General features: G+C 32.7%; 1 pseudogene; it reads left to right on the forward strand.

Moving 5' to 3' along the window:
• The first annotated feature begins 9,574 nt into the window (after window positions 1-9,574).
• LOC110668331 (uncharacterized) lies at window positions 9,575-16,527 on the forward strand (annotated as a pseudogene).
• The last annotated feature ends 1,390 nt before the right edge of the window (window positions 16,528-17,917 follow it).

A 17,917-nucleotide genomic window follows, 5' to 3' on the forward strand; every position in this document is an offset into this window, starting at 1 on the left:
GATTGGCAAAACTGTGCTTATTAAATGGTTTGATCAATTTTGTGTTATATTGATCTTTGAAAATTGTGAAATATTTAAATTGTGATTTGTTATAAATGTGATTTGAAAATTGTGAAATGTGATTGTGTAATGTTTAAATTATGATTTGGCAATGAATGGTTTATGTTCATTTTTTTAAATTTTTATTGTGCATCACTGAGTAAAATTTACTCAGCGATAGCTTAATTTTACTGTCGTAGATAGGAAAAAGGACATAGCAGCAGAGTAAGCTACTACAGTAATAGGGGAGCACAACTTGAAGATTTTTGTACGGGTATTTGTTGATACCTTTGTAGTTTATTTTGATGTAAATAGTTTAGTGTCATATGTATTAATGTAAAATTGAGTAGTTGTACAGTAAACTGTAATAATATTATCTTTTAGATTTTTATGTCTATAAATTAAATTGTGTATATAAATTTAATTTAATGCAATGTTTATGAGTTTGTCGAATTATTTTGAAAATAATTTTGAGTTGTGAATTTTGAATTGAAATTTTGTTGAATTGTATTGATTTGAGAATATATTGGCAGTTGGGGTTGAGAAATGAAATTATTAAGAGTGTTTTCACAGGTTTTGAAGAACTGGTTTTTCCCAATTATAGATGGCACTCTACCGAAATTTTTATAAAATTTGTGGAAACTTTAAATTGATTGAAAATTTGATTGAAAATTTTATTTTGAAATTGAAATTTAATTATTACTATTTATTCCATTAGTCAACTAAAATATTAACTTTTTCATAGATAATAGGTATATTGGTTCTAATATTCCCAACATACCACATTTTGCATTCTAAAATTATTGGCATTGATTGCCAATACCATTATAAAGCTTAGTGTTGGTTATTTTAAATTTTTCAGATTTCAAGCACTAAGTTTACTGTTCCATTGGTCATTTGTACAATACGAATTTGATAAAATTCTCTTCATAAAAGTTATTCCTTTATGTGTCTTCTTTAATTTCCCTTTTTAATCACTCTATTTGGAGTTTTCTAGCTCAAGTTATGACCATTTTACCATAACTGGTCGGATAGACTTTTACCCAGAATTTCTGGGCAATTCTAGATCTGCCAGATTTGGTAGCTCAACTTTGGCTAGAATTTCATTTAGTTAAGTTCAGAATTGGAGTTTGTGTTCTACACAAAAGTTGTTCTAAATTGTCTAATCTTTTCATTGATATAAATATCAGGTCAATTGGACATTTTTACACTGAGTTATGACCAAATGAATAAACATTGTTCATTTGGTCATTTTGCCCAGGCAGAATTGGTGCTACCTGGATTTGGTCAATTTTTAGGGCATCCTAAGTTTATTTTCTGGACAGGTTTCCTTCATCAAAGTTGTGCCATTATGTGTCTAATTTTATATCTAATTGGCCTTGCACTAATTGGACCTACTTAACTCAAGTTATAGCTATCCAAACTTGCTAGACTCATATTCAGACCTACAGGGCACTCAAGGCAGCACCTCTAACCTCAATTCCCATTGCAGAATTCACTTCAATCCCTACTCAAACATAACCAAATGGTCACTAATTGACCATTAGAATTTCTTTTCACCAATACATGAGCAAAATCCAAATTTTGTGCCCCAAACCCTAACTCCAACAATTACAATTCTTTATACACACACAATCAATGCATTAATCCATCAAATTCATGTTCAATTGTTTCCATTTACAGTTATAATTCAATTTTATCCTTGATACCCTAAGGTACCATAAGGCTGCCGAAATTAGAGGGGTACATAACTTATGATTTTCTTTTTAATTTCTTGCAATTCCTAATCTAAATCAAGTCCTTACACATATATTGAGAGAAAGGAAGAGAGATTGGTCACTAACCTTGTGAGCAGAATTTTTCCACTCCAATTTCCTTCAATTTCTTGGCTTTTCTTGGCATCCAAACACTTGCTCAAGATGTAATATTAAGTTTTTATAAAGGAAGGTAGGGATTTTATGGTGTATTTACAAGGAAAATCTAGTGAGAAGGATGAGCATCCATGGAGGTGGAAGGAGAGATGGGTTTAGGCTGGTTGGGAAAGAAGAAAGAGCTGATGGTTCTTTTTAATTTCTGACCTCTTCTTCTCTTTTTTAATGTATTATTAATGTTTTTTGTTGGATTATGATTGGCTCACATAATCTTTATAACATCATTATGATGTAATAATTAAGTTTAAACTTCTTTTTCTTTCTTTTCTTTTCTACTTAATTTCAATTCAATTTTTAACAATATTTATTCATATTTTATGTCATAATTATTATTTACTTAATTGGACAAGTCGGTCAAAAATCATCCCTGAAGATGAAATGACTAAAATGCCATCCATTTGGCTTATTGAGCCAAAATCATCTGTACTGATCTTAAAATTTTTCTAAGTATTTTCTTGGCATTCTAATGCTATCGAAACCTCAATGACTCTTCTCTGGAGTTTCAAAAATTATTTCATGAATTTTTCCGTGGGTTTAGGGCTTCTAGATATGAAAACAGCAACTTCCCACTAGGTTACCCATCGCTAGGGCACTGGCTCATTTAACTTAGTTGTATTTTATTTATAAAATTTTTTCTAATTTTTTCTTATTAATATTTGAGTTATTTATGATTCCTCGCTCTAGTCTAAACATTTTTTCAGACGTTCTACCTGTCCGGACTGACACTGATCACCGGAACAGTAGAATATACAAAATTGCTATAGTGAGGATGTTACAACTCTTCCCCTCTAATTTAAATTTCGTCCTCGAAATTCACCTGACTTAAGTAATCATGGAGTTGCTACCTCCTTGCTTCTTCACTTCCTTGTATCGCCTCATCAATGTCTGGGTTCGGCTCCTCCTGAGCTTCTATAGCATATACTCGTGGTGCCACCTGACTTCGGGCCTTTCAACTGTCTCAGAAATAATCTTCTGTGAAATGTCAGACGTCTCTACTCTACCCGAACTTTTACCCCTTTGAACTGTAGGGGCAGGTCTATCAACTTGTACTGGAGCTGTTGAACCACTCCTCTGAGGGTAATCTCTTATGAAATGATCCGTAGCCCCACACTTGAAATACTCTTCAGTTAACAGTCGACACTCCCCTCTGTGTCTCCTACCACAGTGCATACATTCAGGCACTGAGGCTAATCCCCTTGTTACTGTGCCCGGGGAGCTAGCTATAGATATCCTAATATGGTGTCTCTAGCCCTGTGTCTGATTTTGTGAACCAGAACCCTTAAGCTTCTTACTATCAGTCGGTATACTTGACTGCCCTGGTCCAAATTCCCTCTTACGCTGCCTATCTTTCCTATTCTGTTCACTTACTCTGACCCTTTCCACTTTCAGTGAGGCTTCAACTAATTTCATAAAGTCCGTAAGCCCCAAGGCAGTGATCATTATTTTGATGTTGTCATTTAGCCCCTTTTCAAACCTTCTGCACCTCTCTGCTTTTGTGGGGACTATCTCCCTCCCATATCCACTCAATCTCACAAATTCTCTCTCATATTCTACTACAGTCAGCTGTCTCTGCCTCAAGCTAATAAACTCTCTTCTTCTCTCTTTCAGATATACACTACCCACATACTTCTTTCTGAACTCTGAGAGAAAGAAGTCCCAGGTTATTTATTCTGGCTGCACTTCACTGGACACTGTATCCCACCATTGATATGCATCTTCTTGCAGTAGAGATACAACAACTTCTAGGTTTTTCTCTGGGGTGCAATGGAGTTATTTTGAAACTCTTCCTATTCTGTCCAACTAGTTCTCAGCTGCAATAGAATCATCTTCTCTCTTGCCAAAAAAATCCACTGCTCCAAATTTTTTGAGTTTCTCCAAATGAGATTTTTGCTGTGGAGGTGGTGGTGGTGGCATTACCCCTGCCATTTGTCTAAAAAATTGAGCCATTTATTGAAACATAGCAGGCAGAGGCTGTGTAGGCACCTCTGGTGTTGGTGGAGCAGGTTCTCCCCTGCCTCCAGTCTCAACTGTAGATGGAGCATGACTCTCCACTTTCTCCTCAACTGCTCTCTGTGACGTGGGGTCCATATTCTAATCAAAATAAGAAAAACAAACAGATCTGAATTAGTGTCACCTCAACTCTTACAAATGCAATGCATGGTATAGACTCTATCTAGACCCAGAAACGCCTAAAGCGTGTTCTGATACTACTAAATGTGACACCCCTTACCCGTCTATAGTGTAGCCGAGCAAGATATGGCACACAGTGTATTGGAATACCATATTTTATCTTAATTATTTTTATCATTTCTTAATTTATTTCTTCATGGTTATGAAGTGTAATTTGTGAAATTTAACTCATTTAAGTCATTTATTGAAATTATAAATTTATTTGAGATTTCAAAAATTTTATAGGAAATCTGACAAAGTACCAGTTAAAAATGGAGAAAAATAGTTCTTCAGAACCTGTGAAAAATACTTCTAATACATTTTCCATTATTCTCAAACTCCATTTACATCAACATAATCTCAATATTCTTAACCATTTCTCAATACTTCTTCTATTTGATATTTATTCATTTCACATGATAATCATGTTCAAATCATAAATAAATACTAAATTTTCATTTATAAACACAAATTACAAATATTTGCATTAATACCAAAATATATTACATGAGTTTCAACTATACATGATAAAATAAAAGTTTAATTATAAAATAAAAATAGTACAAAATATCAAAATGGGACCTAGTGTCCAACCAATGCACTGTAGTCTGTGAGGTGACATGGACACTATGTAGATCTATATACAAGTCTCACCCAGTTTGTGGTCTGTTGGGTTCTCTGGTCAAATCTTCAGTACCTACGCGTTGCAAAAGCGACACGCTAAGCATAAAGCTTAGTGGTGCCAATAATACAAGAAAATATAATATACAAATAAAAGTAAAAATATCCTAGTTATTGTGCTTATAAGAAATAAATAATTACTAACTTATTGTTTAGTCAAAGGCTAATTACATCTTATGATATTAACTCTTTCTAGCATTTTATTAATCGTTTTCTTGATGATTTTGAGCCTCTTTTTATTGTAATTATTCTTTTCTTTTATCTTGATATTTAATTTCCTTATTTCCTTTAATAATCAATTCAATTACATTTATACTTTTCCATGCCCAAGTAAACTATACAAATTGACCGAACTGAATAAACAGGTAAACTAGCACTGGGTACCAGGTACCTCGGGCCGTCACACCATCGATCACAATGTGTCTCCCGGTGTGCAGACAGAATGGCTAATAGGCCATAAAAGCAATAAGGCATAAAGCCAAGTATAACATCATAATTAGTATAGCCATAAGCTATCATATCACAGAATGACATGAAGCCATACGCAGTACTGCTATCAGAACCTTATTGGCATGCCAACCTATCTAAACCAATCACATTAGGCCTACTAGGGCATTTAACACTTTTAATTATGCAGTTTTTTTTTTTGAAATTGAAATTAATTGTTACTATTTATTCCATTAGTCTACTAAAATGTTGACTTTTTCATAGATAATAAGTATATTGGTTCTAATATCCCCAACATACCGTATTTTGCATTCTAAAATTGTTGACATTGGTTGCTAATACCATTATAAAGCTTAGTGTTGGTTATTTTAAAATTTTAAGATTTCAAGCACTAAGTTTACTGTTCCATTGGTCATTTGTACAGTAGGAATTTGACAAAATTCTTTTCATAAAAGTTGTTTCTTTATGTGCCTTCTTTAATTTCCCTTTTTAATCACTCCATTTGGAGTTTTCTAGCTCAAGTTATGGCCATTTTACTATAACTAGTCGGATGGACTTTTACCCAGAATTTCTGGGCAATTCTGGTTCTGCCAGATTTGGTAGCTCAAATTTGGTTAGCAATTTCATTTAGTTAAGTTCAGAATTGGAGTTTGTGTTCTACACGAAAGTTATTCTAAATTGTCTAAATTTTTCTTTGATATAAATTTCAGGTCAATTGGATATTTTTACACTGAGTTATGATCAAATGAATGAACACTGTTCATTTGGTCATTTTGCCTAAGCAAAATTGGTGCTACCCGGATTTGGTCAATTTTTAGGGCATCCTAAGTTTATTTTTTGGACAGGTTTCCTTCATCAAAGTTGTGCCATTATATGTCTAATTTCATGTCCAATTGGCCTTGCACCAATTGAACCTACACAACACAAGTTATAGCTGCCCAAACTTGCTGGACTCACATCCAGACCTACAGGGCACTCAAGGCAGCACCTCTAACCTCAATTGCCATGGCACAATTCACTTCAATTCCTACTCAAACATAACCAAATGGTCACTAATTGACCATTAGAATTTCCTTTCACCAATACATGAGCAAAATCCAAATTTTGTGCCCCAAACCCTAACTCCAACAACTACAATTCTTCATACACACATAATCAATGCATTAATCCATCAAATTCATGTCCAATTGTTTCCATTTACAACTATAATTCAATTTTATCCTTGATACCCTAAGGTATCATAAGATTGCCGAAATTAGAGGGGTACATAACTTATGATTTTCTTTTCAATTTCTTGCAATTCCTAATCTAAATCAAGTCCTTACACATATATTGAGAGAAAGGAAGAGAGATTGGTCAATAACCTTGTGAGCAGAATTTTTCCACTCCAATTTCCTTCACTTTCTTGGCTTTTTTTGATAGCCAAACACTTGCTCAAGATGTAATATTAAGTTTTTATGAAGGAAGATAGGGATTTTATGGTGTATTTACAAGGAAAATCTAGTGAGAAGGATGAGCATCCATGGAGGTGGAAGGAGAGATGGGTTTACGCTGGTTGGGAAAGAAGAAAGCTGATGGTTCTTTTTAATTTCTGACCTCTTCTTCTCTTTTTTAATGTATTATTAATGTTTTTGTTGGATTATGATTGGCTCACACAATCTTTATATATAACATCATTATGATGTAATAATTAAGTTTAAACTTCTTTTTCTTTATTTTCTTTTCTACTTAATTTCAATTCAATTTTAACAATATTTATTCACATTTTATGTCATAATAATTATTTACTTAATTGGACAAGTCAGTCAAAAATCATCCTTGAAGACGAAATGACCAAAATGCTATCTGTTTGGCTTATCGAGCCAAAATCGTCTATACCGATCTTAAAAATTTTCTAAGTATTTTCTTAGCATTCTAATGACTTTGAAACCTCAATGACTCTTCCTTGGAGTCCCAAAAATTATTTCATGAATTTTTCCCTGGGTTTAGGGCTTCTAGCTGTGAAAATAGCAATTTCCCACTGGGTTACCCATCGCTAGGGCACCGGCTCATTTAACTTGGTTGTATTTTATTTTTAAAATTTTTCCTAAATTTTTCTTATTAATATTTAAGTTATTTATAATTCCTCACTCTAGTCTAAATATTTTTCCAGATATTCTAGCTGTCCGGACCGACATCGGTTACCGGAACAGTAGAATATACGGAATTACTACGGTGAGGATGTTACAATATAAACTAATATCACATTAAAAATTAAATTAGTCACCTTCTAATGTAAATAAAAAAAATACAATGCTCAATCAAGATTTTCTTTGAAACTTATTATATGATATTTTAGCAACCAAGGCATTAGAAAAAAAAAATCGACAATTTATATTCATCTTATGAGAATTTATTTACATACATATTGGTATTTTATTATTTATTTTTTATTAATTTTAATTATATTTATTCTTCGTATTTATTTTCTTTATATTTTTACAATTTTTTTACAAGCTATTCTTAATATATTTTAAATAAATTAAGTATAAATATATAAGAAAAATGTTGTATAGCCATATCTTTATTTAATTAAATAATATACCAATAGTGATATACCTATATAGTGCGCGGTCAAAAACCTAGTTCAAATGTATAATAGGAGAATATATTTATATTTTGAATTTAAATCTTTATTTTTTTTCATAATTAATTAATATTAAGGGGGCATTTGGTATGAGGTTAACAATAGTAATTGTTACTTTATAACTTTTAACTATTCATTAATGTTATTTGAATATTTAAAAAGACTAAATTAATTTTTCACTTTATTAATATTTATACTTCTTAAGAAATTTTTGTTTGGTGTAATCGTGTTATATACAACAGTTTAATTATAATCATGGTGAGACCCATCATAATCGACGATTACAATGAAACCATTATACATATATTGGTTTCATTTTCATTGTGTAATTTTCCCTTCTTGAGAGGTTAAGTATTAACCTTAAAACTAAATTAATGATTACCATCTTTAAATATTAAAATTTATAAGATTCTTGATTTTGTAACCTTATACCAAACACAAGCTAAATAGTTATAAATTTTCCTATATTTTTCTTTTTTTAAGAGGAAACTAGTGATGCTCACATCAATCTTGGCTAATCTATACGTAAATCTTGTGATTGGTTTATTACCATTTAGCATATTTGTGTTGCTCAAATCTAAGGAATGATTCTCTTATAATTGTTGGAAATATGGTTTGGGTCACCCATGTGGATCAATTCGGATTCATTAGACTTAAAATTAGTACTAAGAACAACTGCATGAAAAGTCATGTATATTACCAAAAGGCGACAAAAATCCAAAAGTCATGTGAATGCCAAAAGGTGGCAAAATCCAAAATTCATATACATTAGTTAAAAGATATAATTACATGAAGAGTTACAACTTTTTTAATACTTACATGCATGAAGTGATGCAACTATTGGCCAAAAGGCACCATAACTTTATAAATAGCCAAGCTTTTTTCTTCATTAGATATAAAAGAAAAATAAGAAAATTACATACAGAAGTGTGAAGTGTGTGCACTAAGTGGTGGTGCATTGAATTTTTCTTAGTATCCTTAAAAGATTCTAGCTTGATTCATTTGTGGAGCATTGATTATTCTGAAAATAAGGTACATATTTAGACTGCAAACTAATAGTTCATGTTATTCATGTGATTATTTGATAAACTAGTGAAACAAATATGGTGGAGATCTTAGGGTTACATGAACATGGGTTATGATCCATGTAGTTGAATGCATGTATTAGATCTTTATAATTTTTCTTTATTGGTATCAAAGCCCTAAATATTTATTTTCTAGTCTAATTAACATGTATATAACATATATTATTATTATTATTATTATTATTGTTGTTGTTGTTGTTGTTGTTGTTATTGTTATTGTTGTTGTTGTTAATTTATGAATCAAATTTATGTGGATAAATATTTATGTTCTTTCCATAAATTCTTCCTTTGTCTAAAATTGTTCTGAAATTTATTACGTGATTTCCATATCCGAGTTTTACTATTTTGAGATTTTAAATCTTGATGAATATTTTAGATTCTAGAAAATTTATTTTTCTATTATAAAAAAATTGATTTTTTGAGAAAATGAATCTGACAATTTTGTTCATGAACAATTGTAAGCAAGGGACAATTTCATACCCATCTACATTGATGGTAGCTAATGTATGCCTATATTCAACATTGTTATGCTCCATTGGTTGGGCTTGTCGATAATGTGGTACTAGACTTGTCTGCGATGTGGTGCTACACCTAGAATGGTTTCACGATCAAGTAGTGCCACGTAATGGTGGCTGTTCCAAATGCTCACTGGTGGCCAGTGGTCTTGGACTACCACTAGACGTTCGGCTAGTGGTGGCGCTACATCTTCGATAATTGCAATTTATGATTTGGAAATCATTTTCAGATTTGCCATGTTGTGTGAAACATTGAGCCAGGAGCAGTGGGGATGTGCAAAGGCCGTTGCCAACAGAAGACGCCGGTATTGTCTGAATCCATATTGGCGTTGTATGGATGTCTTGCAAATCACGGTTCTTCAATGGAAGGAAGAGGAAGAAAGGGCATTGCCCATTGCACATGTTTTTCAAAGAAATTACAAGTTATGCCATTAACATAGTTGCCATTATTTTTAACATATTTACAACACTGCTACCTTCTCTTTTTGCCATGAATGTTAATGAGAATCACAACAATGCAACTTCCAATGATTTACAATCAATGCCACTTGACTTTCCCTTTTGACTATTGAATTAAAAAATTACAAATTTGAAATTTAAATCTAATTCAATGAGGACATGAATTAAATTGTTTAATTGTTTAATTCAATTAGAATTATAATTTTAAATCCTAATTGAATTAGAACTTGAATTAAATTGTTAATTCAAGTAAGTTTTAATTCTGGTCAAAATTGAGATTTAAATTAAAGTGTTTAATTTAAATTAATTCTAGAAATACTGTTTTCTACAATTAATAAAAGGTGGCATGTAAATTATTTGGTATTAGAATTAAATTGTTTAATTCTATATTAATTTTAGAAATTAGTTTCTAAAATTAATTAAAGGGCAATTGGAGGAATAATTTATTGAATTAAATTGTTTAATTCAATATTAAATTTAGAAATTAGTTTCTAAAATTAATTGAGGACAATTAAAAAATAAATTATTGAATTAAATTGTTTAATTCAATATTTAATTTTAGAAAAAAATGTTTCTAAAATTTAAAATGGCAAATAGTGGGGCAAATAAATTAATTTGATGAAATCATTTAAAATTAGTTTTAATTGTCATCATTAAAATTAATTGTAGTAATTCCAAAATTATTTTGGAATTAACATTCCTAATATGATTAGGGAATGGAATTAAAAGTGTTTAATTTATTTATACTTTAGAAAACAAATTTCTAAAACTATATGGGCAAATTAAAATTAATATTTTGATGAATTCAATTAAAATTAGTTTTAATTAACTTTATTGAAAATTAATTTTAGCTTTTAAATTTGTTTTAGAAATTTATATCTCTAATTAGATTAGAGATAAAAAAAAAATTATTTCACTTGTTGTGTTATATATATATATATAAAGGTTTCTTAAGCAAATCCCACATCGGCAAAGTACGAGAGAGATCCTAGACTTAAATTGGGTGGTCTTGGAACACTGGTTAGCACGCTTTTGGGTGTAAAAGCCCAAGGGACAAATCCATGAGGCCTAGTATGGGCTGGGTGAAAGCGGACAATACTAGTTAGTGGGCTGAGCCGTTATAATTGGTATTAGAGCACTCCACGTGGCCTCTTGACCAATGGTAAGATAAACCTCAGCGAGTTCCCTGAGTCCCAAAAGGGGGGGGAGAAAGGTCCCTTAGGCAAATCTCACATTGGCAAAGCATGTGAGAGATTCTGGACTTAAATTGGATGGTCTTAGAACACTGGTTAGTGCACTTTTGGGTGTAAAAGCTCAAGAGACAAATCCGTAAGGCCTAGTATGGGCTATGCCAAAGCGGACAATACTAGCCAGTCGGCCGAGCCGTTACAATAAGATATATATATATTTCTTAATATATTTATAAAGTTATTTATATGTGAATAACTATGCATATAAGACATGTGTATGTGGGTTTTATTAAATATTTCAATACCAGATATTATATTTATTATTGAATCTTAAATTTGCATAATTTAATATTATGGTTCCTTACATAATTAATTATGTTAGCCTTATTGCACACTAGAGTGTCATATGATGATTGAGAACATGATAAACTTTCGATTCAAAGTCTAATGTGAAATAAGTGCTAGCATAATTAATTATTGTATAGGATATTTATGCATATAAATTTAGAATTTATTACATATTGTCTAATATTAGTTTATATTTATATATCAATATGAAAATCCCATATATCCTGAAAGAGTAAGAGACTCCTAATTTACCTATTACCTTTTTTATTTTTGTTTGAAGATAGATATTTCATTGAGTGAAAAAATCGTGAGTCCATTACAGAAAAAATCTAAAAACAAGGAAACTTAAATAAGCCCACCAGGGACAAGCCCAACATTAAAACTAAACCCTAGTAGTAATGGGTCAACAACCCAAACCCATGACTCGATTAAAAACAAGAAGCAGTAGTCAGCAAGAAATGCCACCTAGCCAACTAACTTCCAACGATCACCAGAGAAGACATGCAAGCCAAGGAAGGTAAACAACACAGAAGATCTCCCATCTATAATTGCCAAAAAATGCCATAGAAAATCAACCACAGATCAAAGGAGCCTTCTCCACCACTGTCATCTTTGGATCTTCATGGAATTAGGCTATGAACTTACCCCAGGCCATAGGTAATAAGAAATCCTTAAGCATCATAGATCAAGCTGAGGAGGGAAGTGGCATATCGAGTCCAACAACGAACACCAGTGAGATACCATCTTCTCTAGGAACTTCCTCATGCCATAGTTCACTAGAAGAAACCCATTGATGCTTGAGCTCGAAGATTGCCTATGGCTAAAGCTGAGTTAATGCACCACCACCACACAGAGAGTAAGTTTAGAACCTAGCAATATATTTTTTCCATAGCTAAAGCAGAACCCAAAAAACCCACACTAGACAGCTCATTGAGCAGATTAAGACACTCAGTAAATCAAGCAAGCCATCTGCATGTAAACATTCATAAACATAGAAATAACAAACACAAGCCACAACAGCCACAAAAGACCCTCTACTTTGAAATTATCGACTGCTTTACCATTCAAAAGCTATTTACATCCCAACCTAGTGGTTGGAGAGAACCCATGCACTAGGTAGGGGAAGGCCGACCTTCCCCCAGCTAGAGGGGTAGAAAAAGGCCACTTGGTGCAACAGAGAAGAGGGCTAAACTAGACAAATAAATGAAAAGGAAAAAACAAGGAAGAGAAAATGCCCAAAAGGTGTTAGGACAATAAATTGCTTACCACTGCATTGGTCCTTAACTAAGTTTCATTTAAATCAGTTACTACAACTCCATATGCATATGGACTCATAGAAAATCCAACTTAAGTGTTATTGAAACCTTAAGGATGTGTTGTTTTTGTTCACAATCCTTCTTATAAACATGAAAATTAGATCTAAGGGAAAGGAAATGTATCTTTGTAAGATACTCAAAATAGTCAAAGGGAATATACTTATGGATGAACAAGATAGTGGCAAAGTAATTGAATTTTAATCACGAGATGTCATATTCTTAAAGAATGACTTTTCTCATCAGGGCAAGATAAGTCAAGATCTTTCTCTATGAAATTATGGATCAGACCACTTCCACTATTGAAAAAAAAATTTTTTTCTGAGTGGAAGTATATTCATCTGTCGAGGAATTAGTTTCTATTGACACTGAAATACAGCCAATGGTGAATCCATATAATATTGCTGATCCTAGTGGGAGTAACATAAATATTGACGAGTAAATTTATCAATCTCAATCACGAAAATCGAATTATACGCATGTTCCCTATCGTCGTTTTGAGATCGAAAGGGAAGCATTTATAGTTTACTCCACAAGATAAAGAATAAGGTGATAATAAGTATATCCCTCATAAGCCTTGCCAAGGATGAATAGCCTCATATGCCTTGCCAAGGATGAATAGCCTCTTATGCCTTGCCAAGGATGAATGAATTAAGGTAATAAAAACTTGAGATGGATTCTATAAAATCATACCAATTATAAGAATTGGTTGATTTACGAAAAAAGAAGCAAATGGGAAAAGTCCCTTATGCTAATTATACAATTTTTGGTTTGGTGTATGCTATGATGTAATATCTGCTATGCTATTGGGTTGGTCAGTAGATATAAATCTAATTCAGGACATCAACTTTGAAATATAGTTAAGAGGAAACTAAGATATAAAAAAGCTTATTGATATTAAACATAATTACTAGAGACGTGATTGCAAGATAAGAGATGAACATGAAGTACACATCTATGCTTGAAAGATGTTTACAATATGCATGTTAAATCTTTGGGTTTGTTTAGATGTTTATTGTACTTGTATTATGTATTTTTCCCAAACATGTTAATATGCCTTAATTTTTTTGTTAGGTCATAGTGTATATATGTTTGGAGCATATATGATTGGCTTTCTCACACAAGTAATCACCTCCATAGCTTTAGTGGTGGATGAGAATGAGAGCTATAGGCTTATTGTTATTATTTATATGATAATAATAAGAAAAAGCTCAAAGCTCATAACATGAAATGTTGCCTTGAAAAAAAGATTAACAAAAAACTATGGTTATTATAAGTTAAGTAATTGCATTGACCATATGTGATTTTAGTGACATTATCTATCTTAATGCCAGATATGAGTTATAATGTGAAAAGAGTAAACAAGTGAACTCAAAGTTAGACATTGGGGTGTCTGAACTATCATCTGTATGGAATTTAATAAAGACATACCTCCATGGGATAGGAGCAAATACCATAGCATGTGATTCATACCACATGTGCGATTTGTCTCTATTCAGGAGAATACAAGTGTGATCTCTGCTTGATATTATGTAAGATCCTGAAGATTATAAGTAATCTTTACCTAGGGTTCTCATGACTCTAATAAGTTAATCAAGACTTAGTTTAATGTTTGCTATCTTAAGGTGTTGCCAAAGAACTATGAAAGATTTGGTCTAAAGGGGTATTCCAAGCAAAGCAAGTTAGTTAAGGTTGAGAATATTGTGAAAAGAGAAACATCATTGAAATTATCATATTAGTCTGTGTTCCTTGGCCGACCAATTATATTTATATTTGTGATAAAGACATAATTATGAACTCAGGATATGTAAATGAGATCGGAAATGATTTGAATGTGATAGATGATCTAGGGTATTGCATACTATATCTACTCTAAGCTTCGTCAATCGAGATGCTATATTATCCTAGCAGGTATATGGCAAATGAGTTCGGAGTATGCATTGGTCACACAGTCTATTTGTAAAATATGAAATTAGTAGAATTTGAAATGAGAGTTTACCTATTATGTGTGAGTGAGAGATGTTGGAAATATGATTTGGGTCACCCATGTGGATTAATCTAGATTTATTAAACTTAAAATTAATATCAAGAACAACCACATGAAATGTATGTATATTGCCAAAAGGCGGCAAAAATCCAAAAGTCATATACATTGGTTAAAAGATGTGATTACATAAAAGGATACAACTCTTCTTAATAGTTACATGCATGAAGTGATGCAACTATTAGCCAAAAGACATCATGACTTTATAAATAGCCTAAAAAATCGCATACATAAGTGTGAAGTATGTAGGCTGAGTGGTGGTACATTGACTTTTTCTTAGCGTTCTTAACAGACTCTAACTTGATTCATTTATAGAGCATTGATTATTCTGTAGATAAGATACATATTTAAACTGTGAACTAATCTATATAGTTTATATTATTTATGTGATTATATGATAAACTAGAGATGCTAGGATTATATGAATACGAGTTAGGATATGAATATAATTTTTCTCCAACAACAATGTTCAAAATAACATCTTCTTCAATGCGTACGCTATAAAACAGCCAAATCTCATACAAAGTCACCCACCATTCCATTCACACTAAGAATCCATCGACTGCTCCCCTTAAGAAACCTCCACAGGACACTTTCGATTTACAAATCATTTGCCTTCTAATTCCAGTAATTATATGGTTACAGTTTTTTTTCTTCAACATGCTCCTTCCTACTCATTCGCTGACAACTAGGTGTTTCTTTTTTCTTTGTTTGCACATTCCCAGATCTTATTCTATCATTTCTATGATTCCATGCATTGCCTAGGTAAAGCAATCTACGTTTTTGGGTTTTCAGTTATATAGCTTGCTGAAGTTAATTTTAATTTGATAAGGTGAACCTGTGTATATTTTGAATACTTTTTGTGTTGTTCACGTTGATAAGATGGAGGTTTTTGTTGGGACTTCTCCTAGAATGAGTTTGGATCAGTTATAAAAGGAGGGATCTAAGAAGACCCAGTTACAGAATTTTGAGTTGGAATTAGCTGAACATGGTCATGGGTATAATCATTGATTCCATTCAATGAATGCATTGGAGATCTTGAGAGAAATCATGAGGATCCTCCGACACAATTCCTCTTTGTTTATGATAATTGCTGCCTTGCTAATTTGTCCAGTATCTGTGATTATTTTATCAATTGTATTTGTTGATCAGTCTATGGTTAAGAGACTGACTATCAGGCTTTTATTAGTTGCAAAGTCTGGAGGACTCCCATTGAGGCCTTTTGTCAAACACTCGTGTCACCATTTCTTTGAGATGGTCGTTTCATCGGTAATGTGCCTCCAATTTTTTGTCACATTATCTTTGCTTAGATTTTTCAAAGTTTTGTGGTGATCAGTAAAATTTGGAGAAGGATTGTTTCCACCTACTTGTGGGAGTGTATGATGATTGTTGGTTGAGTTACTGTTCTGTGTTCTTCTTTTACCTATTTGTAGTTCATTTTCTATAATTGGGTTTTCACCTAAGTTAAATCTGTATGCTGCAATGATGTTGGGGCTAGTGTTCCCAGCTATTTTTGCCAGTGTAATCATCAATTGCAACATCGCCATTGTGATCTCCGTGTTGGAGGATGTTTCAGGGCCATAGGCTTTGCTTTAGTCCTGTGTTTTGATTAGGGGACAGACACAGGTTGGTCTTCTCATATAACTTGCATTAACAATTGGGATGGCATTGGTCACATAAATGTTGGGGCATCCTTTACTTACGACACATTATATCGGAGCCTAGGTATAGTGAGAAATATGCAAGGGTGTAGGTCATTCACCGAAAGCGACGCACCATGCCAGTGTCCGGGTGTGGTGTTAAATGAACAAGGGTTCCCACATCATGGACGAGTGTGGGTAAAGAAGTTAGTCCATAGGACAGATAGTGGAACAGAACACAAGATAGGCATAGAGAACAATAAAAGATATCATAGAGGGAGATCAATTAGGAAGGAACAGGATAGGAGGAAAATCAGGGTTGGTACTTGGAATGTTGGATCACTTACAGAAAAATTAATGGAGCTTGTGGATACCTTGGAAAGGAGAAGGGTAAATATTGTTTGCATTCAGGAGACTAAATGGGTAGGAGAGAAGAGTAAGAAAGTGGGTAATTCAGGTTATAAACTATCGTTTACCGGAAAGGAGAGAAACAAGAACGGAGTGGGTATAATCATAGACAGGACATTGAAAAATACTGTAATAGTTGTGAAAAGAGTAAAAGATAGAATTATACTAGTAAAACTAGTACCAAAAGGAGAAACAATAATTGTAGTTAGTGCTTATGCCTCACAAATAGGACTAGATAGTGAGAGTAAACAAAGGTTTTAGGAAGATATGAATGATCTAATGCAAAGCATACAGAATGAAGAGAATGTTTTCATCAGTGGGGATTTGAATGGATATGTAGAAAGTGATAGGCAATGTTATGAGAATGTTCATGGAGGTTTTGGTTTTGGCAGCCGAAATGAGGAAGGAAAAAGTATCCTGGATTTTTCTATGGCATACGACCTAATACTAGCAAATATCTATTTTATAAAAAGAGAGTCACATTTAGTGACTTTTAAAAGTGGGCAACAAAGAAGCCAAATTAATTTTCTCTTAACCAGGAAGACAAATAGAGCTCTATGCAAGGATTGCAAGGTCATTCCAGGAGAGGCTTTAACAAGTCAATATCGGTTAGTGGTATTGAATGTCAAGTTTAGGAACAATTCAAGTAAGGTTAGAAGAAATAGTGTAGCTCAAACAAAGTGGTGGGAGTTCAAAGGAGTAAAGCAAGTGAAGTTCAAAAATGAGCTTCTCGAGTTCAAAGCATAGAAGCTGGATGTAGAGGCCAATGATACATGGATATAGATTGCATCAAATATTAGAAAAGTAGCTAAAAAAGTACTTAGAGAGTTTAGAGGGCATGGACCACCCTTAAAAGAGAGATGGTGGTGGAATGAGGAAGTACAAAAGGCAGTGAAGAGAAAGAGGGAATGGTATAAGAAATTACCTAAGTGCGATAATAATGAGACATATGAAAAGTACAAGATAGTAAAGAAAGAGGCAAAAAAGACAGTTAGTCAAGCAAGAGCACAGGCCTTTGAAAA

The sequence above is a fragment of the Hevea brasiliensis genome, chromosome 2, assembly GCF_030052815.1.
Source record: "Hevea brasiliensis isolate MT/VB/25A 57/8 chromosome 2, ASM3005281v1, whole genome shotgun sequence".
NCBI lineage: Eukaryota > Viridiplantae > Streptophyta > Magnoliopsida > Malpighiales > Euphorbiaceae > Hevea > Hevea brasiliensis.